The sequence below is a fragment of the Ochotona curzoniae genome, unplaced genomic scaffold, assembly GCF_017591425.1.
Source record: "Ochotona curzoniae isolate NIBS_2020 unplaced genomic scaffold, NIBS_Ocur_1.0 contig_4862, whole genome shotgun sequence".
Classification (NCBI taxonomy): Eukaryota; Metazoa; Chordata; class Mammalia; order Lagomorpha; family Ochotonidae; genus Ochotona; species Ochotona curzoniae.
Window position 1 is genome coordinate 334,611 of NW_024466403.1, and position 6,000 is coordinate 340,610.

Consider the following 6,000-nt stretch of genomic DNA (forward strand, 5'->3'; position numbering starts at 1 on the left):
TCTGTGTATCTCTCTCTGCCTCTGTAAATAAACATAAGAACTTTCAAAATACAAAACTCAAGTAAATAAAATTCCAAATGGGAATTCCTGGTCCAGAAAAGGTCATCCTACCTTGTTGAGTTAACCGACCGCTCTGGGGTCAGCCATTCACTGAGTTCCTCCAGTGGTTCAGAGGACCGAGGGCCCGGGGTGGCAGGAAGTGTCAGCAGGAGCTGTGTCCCCAGTGTGCAGGCCTGCACAGCTGTCGCCCCGGGCGCCTGAGCACCGCCCTGTGATGAACGGGTTCCACCGGCACACAGCGGACCCTTCACAGGTCTATCAGGGAGAATTTCCTAAGAATGAATGCTTCCTTCTTGTTGTTGTTTTTCACCCCCGATGTAGCACAATGATCAAAATCAGAAAGCACAGACTGAAATAATACTATAATCAAATCTAGGATCCTGCGTTATTTTTAGCTGTCAAATCTTTGGTTTAATATGGATACAATTCCTTAGGTTTACCTTGCCTTTTATTATTATTATTATTTAAAGATTCGTTTATTTTTATTGAAAAGGCAGATTTACAGAGAGAAGGAGAGACAGAGAGAAAGATCTTAGGTCTGCTGGCTCACTCCTCAAATGACCACAATGGCTAGAACTGCTTCGATCCAAAGCTAGGAGCCAAGAGCCTCCTCCAGGTCTCCCACACAGTGCAGGGTTCCCAGGTTTTGGGCTGTCTTTGACTGCTTTCCCAGGTCACAGGCAGGGAACTGGATGGGAAGCGGGGCTGCCGGGATGAGAACCGGTACCCATATGGGATCCTGGGTGTGCAAGGCAAGGACCTTAACCATTGTGCCATCGCGCCGGGCCCATATTCACGTTTCTTATATCAGCTTTCTGTCTGTGATTTTGGCCTGTTGTCCTATTGGTGTCATGGCCTCTTTCCTGTCACCGTCATTAGCTGAGGAGGTGGCTGTGGGTGCAAAAAAAAAGAGGAAGAGAAAGGCTGGTGTGAAGTCCCTTCTTTTGGGCTCTCTGGTTTGCTAACTGAAGGAGCTGGTGTTGCTGAGTAGTGAATGGAAATTCAGGGGAAGCCCTGGGATTCTGGAAGAACCAAGAAGTCTGGGTGGAAAGGACTGAAGGTGTCACTTCAGTCCTGCTGCTGACTTCTCACTGTGTGTGGAAGAGGCCAGGCCCCCAGGCTGGAGCTTGGAATATACAAGCAATGGCAGCAGCGACAGAGAAGTTGTCAGGTAGAGGGGGGAGTCTGAAGTGTGGTGGGGTGGACAGTGTCAGGAAGGTGTGTGGTCCACTCCAGTCTGATCTTGCCTTAGGCAAGGCTCTGTGTTCCTACTTAGATGTACAGAGCTATACACTCTCCCTGAGCCAAAAGACGCTGACGCTATGTCCAGATGCACACAGGGGACATGACAGCCGGCTCATTCACAACAGAAGAGGATGTTGAGTGCCTCGTCAGAGGAAGGGAACAGAACAGATTGGATAATTCTTCTGACCAAGCTTTGCAGTAGGTGTCTAGGTCTGTGGATGCACTAAGGTGGACTTTGTCAACCAATAGACTTTGGAAAGATTCTTTCATTCTTGGTGCAATGAAGCTGACAATGTCTCAGAATTATCAAAACCCCTCTAGGCTGGGTGCAACCAACTCCTTCAGTTAGCAAACTGTGTGGACTGGGTCTGGGGTGTACCCCACGGCTCATGAGAGCCAGGGTGGGTGTAGGCTGGGCTAGATCTTTGCCCTTGTTGAATCACATGAGAGCTGTGTCTGGGTGTGGACCAGGTGTGGCATCCAACCATAAAAACCAGATTGGATATAGGCCAGTGAATAAGGCCATTGTCCCTGCCAGGACAGGAGGTGGAGTAAATGAGGCTGGGCCAAGGACCCACTGGTGTGCATAAGATCTGTCACTGGGAGGTGCTCTAACAGAGGAGATTGGAGAACTCTGTCAGCATGCAGTCCCTGCAGTGAACACAGGAACCAAGGCCAGACCAGACCAGGTTATGGATCCATTGGTGTACATGTGGGTCAGTTCTGGGGGTGAGTCAGGCTGGACCAGTCCATAGCATCCACTGGCAGATGTGAGAACTGGCAGGATGGGATGCAGGACAAGCTAGGTTGGGCTGAAACACCAGCCAGTTCACATTAGGGTTGGTACTGGAGGCTGGCTGGGCTGGGCTAGGCTGTAGCACCCACCAGCTTGAGCTGGAACTGGATGTAGGCTGGGCTGGGCCAGGCTATAGCACCTGTTGGTAAATACCGAGGTGAGCAGGCCATGCCAGGTTGGGCAGCAGTACTCACTAGCATATATGAGACCTGGGGAGAGGGGTGCAAATCCATTAGGAAGGCTGCAGGGGGCGCTCCTGATGAGCTATTGCTGCCACTGGCGAGTGTTAGAGCTGGGATGAAGGGCAGACTAGGCAGGGCAGGGCTGCAACACCTGTTTGGCTCCATGTGAACTGGGTTAGAGGGAGAGCCAGACTTAGCTAACCCCGACTGTGTCCACTGGTGCATGCATAAGCCACAGTGGGTTGGGTTTTGCTGCAGCATCAGCTGGCAAGTGCTGGGACTCGGGGAAAATCCTGTCAAGCTAGACTGCAGAACCACCTGGAGAGTTCAAGATCCGAGAATGCAAGATCCTACTGCAAGTGGGCACAGTAGGGAAACTGTGGGGATTTCTCTGACAGGTTGCCACTCCCATTAGTGAGCATGAGAACCAGGGCTTTGGGTGGGCCTGGCTAGATAGGAGGTGGCACCTGCTGGCACAAGTGTGGGCTGGATAATGGGGTCAGTTGAATTGAGCTAGGCTTTAACGCTCTTTGACGTGTTTGAGAGCTCAATGGGATGTGGGACAGATTGGATCAGTCTGTTGCACGTATTGGCAAGCACAGGAAGCAGGGCTGGGGGTGGACTGAGTGCGGGTTACTGAGGGCCGCTCTGATGAGGCTGCAGCTCCCGCTGGTGTATGTGAGGGCTGAGTGTGTGGTGTGTAGGGTCGTGCTGGGCTGCAGTACCCATTGGTTTGTGTGGGAGACCCAACTGTTAGACAGAACTGACCCAGCAATTCCAACTACCAGAGTATGCGTAGGCTGGTATGGGTGACTGAAAGAACTGGATCCCACACTGGCAAGCACACACAAGAGTCAGGTCAGGGATCACTTTAGATGGGGTTTCTTTGGGGATTCCCCTTAATTGAACTGCTGGACTCAAAACTCCATCCATCGGATGAATTGTAGGATCTGTGGTCTGACTATGGAGTCCATGTGTCGGAGCTGGGCCTCCTCAGTGGCTGAGATGGAGCAGTGGATGGCATATCCAGGTGCACATGGAGGATATGGGAGTCCATTGGCACCTGCAGAGGACATCTGGTACCATAACAGAGGAAGGAGGGCAGAACAAATTAGTCAACTACCCCAGCCAAGAATTGGCAGTAAATATCTGGGTGAATGAAAACTCTAAGGTGGACAGCACAGCTGGTGCTCTTTGGATGGATGTCACTGTCCTTTAAGTGGTGAGATTTACAGTACTTCAGAATTATCAAATAATTGAAGCCACTTGAGCTGGACTCTTGGAGAAGGCCCCACATCAGGGACCTTGGGACCACAATCAGGTCACCCCACATCAGGTGGCTGTTTCCTGTCACCTGGTACTGAGACGGTTGGGAGTCTGGGTGTGGTTCCTCCCCTTATCTCTCTCTCCCTCAGATATAGAAAGAAGAAAAAACAAAATGTGGAAACAATGGTATCACCCAATTCTCCCTAACCCTTGACCCTTCTCACCCTAATCAACTATGTAAACATCAGCGCAAAAAAAAAAAAAATTTCTAGTAACACTCCCCACATCAGGGTCTCTAAGGCATCGTCAAATGACTGTCCCATTCCTCGGGTGCTGATACAGCTTGACAGCAAGGAGTGGCTCCTCACCATTTCCCTCAGAGGACACACACGGGAGAGAAAAAGAACAGAATGAAAACATTTGTCTCTTCCATCTTCCTCCAGACCTCACCCTTCCCACCCTAATCATAGGAGGGTATCCTCTCAACTATGTAAACAATATTAAAAATAAAATAAAAAATTAAAAAAGTTGATAGGGTGGCATAACACCCTAATCCTCAGCCTGCAGTGTCAAATCCTATATGAGTGTAGGTTCATGTTGTGCTGTTCCTCTTTCTTTCTTTTTAAGATTTATTTGTTTTTATTGCAAAGTCAGATATACAAAGAGGAGGAGAGACAGAGAGGAAGATCTTCCATGTGATGCTTCACTCCCAAAGTGACCACAACGGCTGGTGCTGTGCCGATCCAAAGCCAGGAGCCAGGAACTTCCTCTGGGTCTCCCACATGGGTGCAGGGTCCCAAGGCTTTGGGCCATCTTCAACTGCTTTCTCAGGCCACAAGCAGGGAGCTGGTTGGGAAGTGGAGCTGCCGGGATTAGAACTGGTGCTCATATGGGATCCCGGTGTGTTCAAGGCAAGGACTTTAGCTGCTAGGCCATGCCGCCTGGCCCAAAACTAAGTAAATCTTAAAAAGATATATATTGATGGCTTCCTCAGCTTGTTTCTTCCTCCCATTGGCTGATGGGTGGGTTCTGATGAGGGTGGTGCCATCCACCTTACGGTGAGCTGCCTGGGCCGTGAATTTTGTTTGGTGCCGAGGGCCTCTTTCCTCACAGCATCCCATCAAATAGGGGTTTGCTTTGCCTACCTGACTTTTCTGTTACTGTCTAACTTCCGATAGGATTAACTTGCCCGTCACACACAGTATATCTGGGCAGCTGTGACCTTGCAAGGACTGAGCTTCGGGCTGTTCCTGATCATGTGGCCACACAGACTAAGAACAGCTCATGGTAGACACCGCTCACGGTAGACACTGAAGTAAGCCTGTGTGGCCCCTCCTGAGAAGCTACTCGGAAGCCCAAGTTACCTGTAAGTACAAGTTCAGGAGTTGGGCAGCCCTTGCCCTCCCAGGTCCCTCTCTGCTGGTCACTCCTGGTCGCCCCAGCTCCTTACCCACAGAGCCTCAACGCCCGGACCTGTCCTGTTCTTTCTCTACTGTCAGGTGATCTCATCTGCTCTCAAAGCCCCCCAAATTTATTTATTTATTAAGATTTATTTTCTTGGGCCTGGTGCGGTAGTCTAGTGGCTAAAGTCCTCATTTCATAAGCACCAGGATCCCATATGGGCACCAGTTTAATTCCATAATTAAAAAAAAAGTAACATGATTTTTTTTTAAAGATTTATTTATTTCTATTGGAAAGGCAGATTTACAGAGAGAGAAGGAGAGACAAAGAGATCTTTTACCTGTTAGTTTACTCCCTAAATGGCCCCAGACCAGAGCTGAGCCGGCACAGTGGCAAAGCACCTGTAGTGTTGGCATTCCACTGGGCGCTGGTCTGTGTCCTGGCTGCTCTACTTCCCATCCCGGTCTCTGCTTGTGGCCTGGAAAAGCGGTGGAGGATAACCTAAAGCCTTGGGACCCTGCACCCAGCTTGGCCCAGCTCCAGCCATTGCAGCTATAGATATGTGAGTGAATCTCAGAAGGAAGGTCTTTCTCTCTTTCCTCTTCTCTCTGTAACTTTGACTTTCTTTCTTTTTCTTCGTCTTTTTCTTTTCTTTTTCTTCTTCTTCTTTTTTTTTTTTTTTTTACAAAGTCAGATGTACAGAGAGGAAGAGAGACAGAGAGGCCCGATGAATCACTCCCCAAGTGAGCAGCTGGTGCTGCGCCGATCCGAAGCTGGGAGCCACACGGTACAGGGTCCCAAGGCCTTGGGCTGTCCTTGACTGCTTTCCCAGGCCACAAGCTGGGAACTGGATGGGAAGTGGAGCTGCCGGGATTAGAACCGGAGCCCATATGGGATCTCGGTGCGTTCAAGGTGAGGACTTTAGCTGCTAGGCCACGCCACTGGGTCCTGTAACTTTGACTTTCAAAATAAATTAAAAATCAATCATTTTAAAGATCTACTTATTTTTATCATAAAGTCAGATATATGGAGAGGAGGAGAGACAGAGAG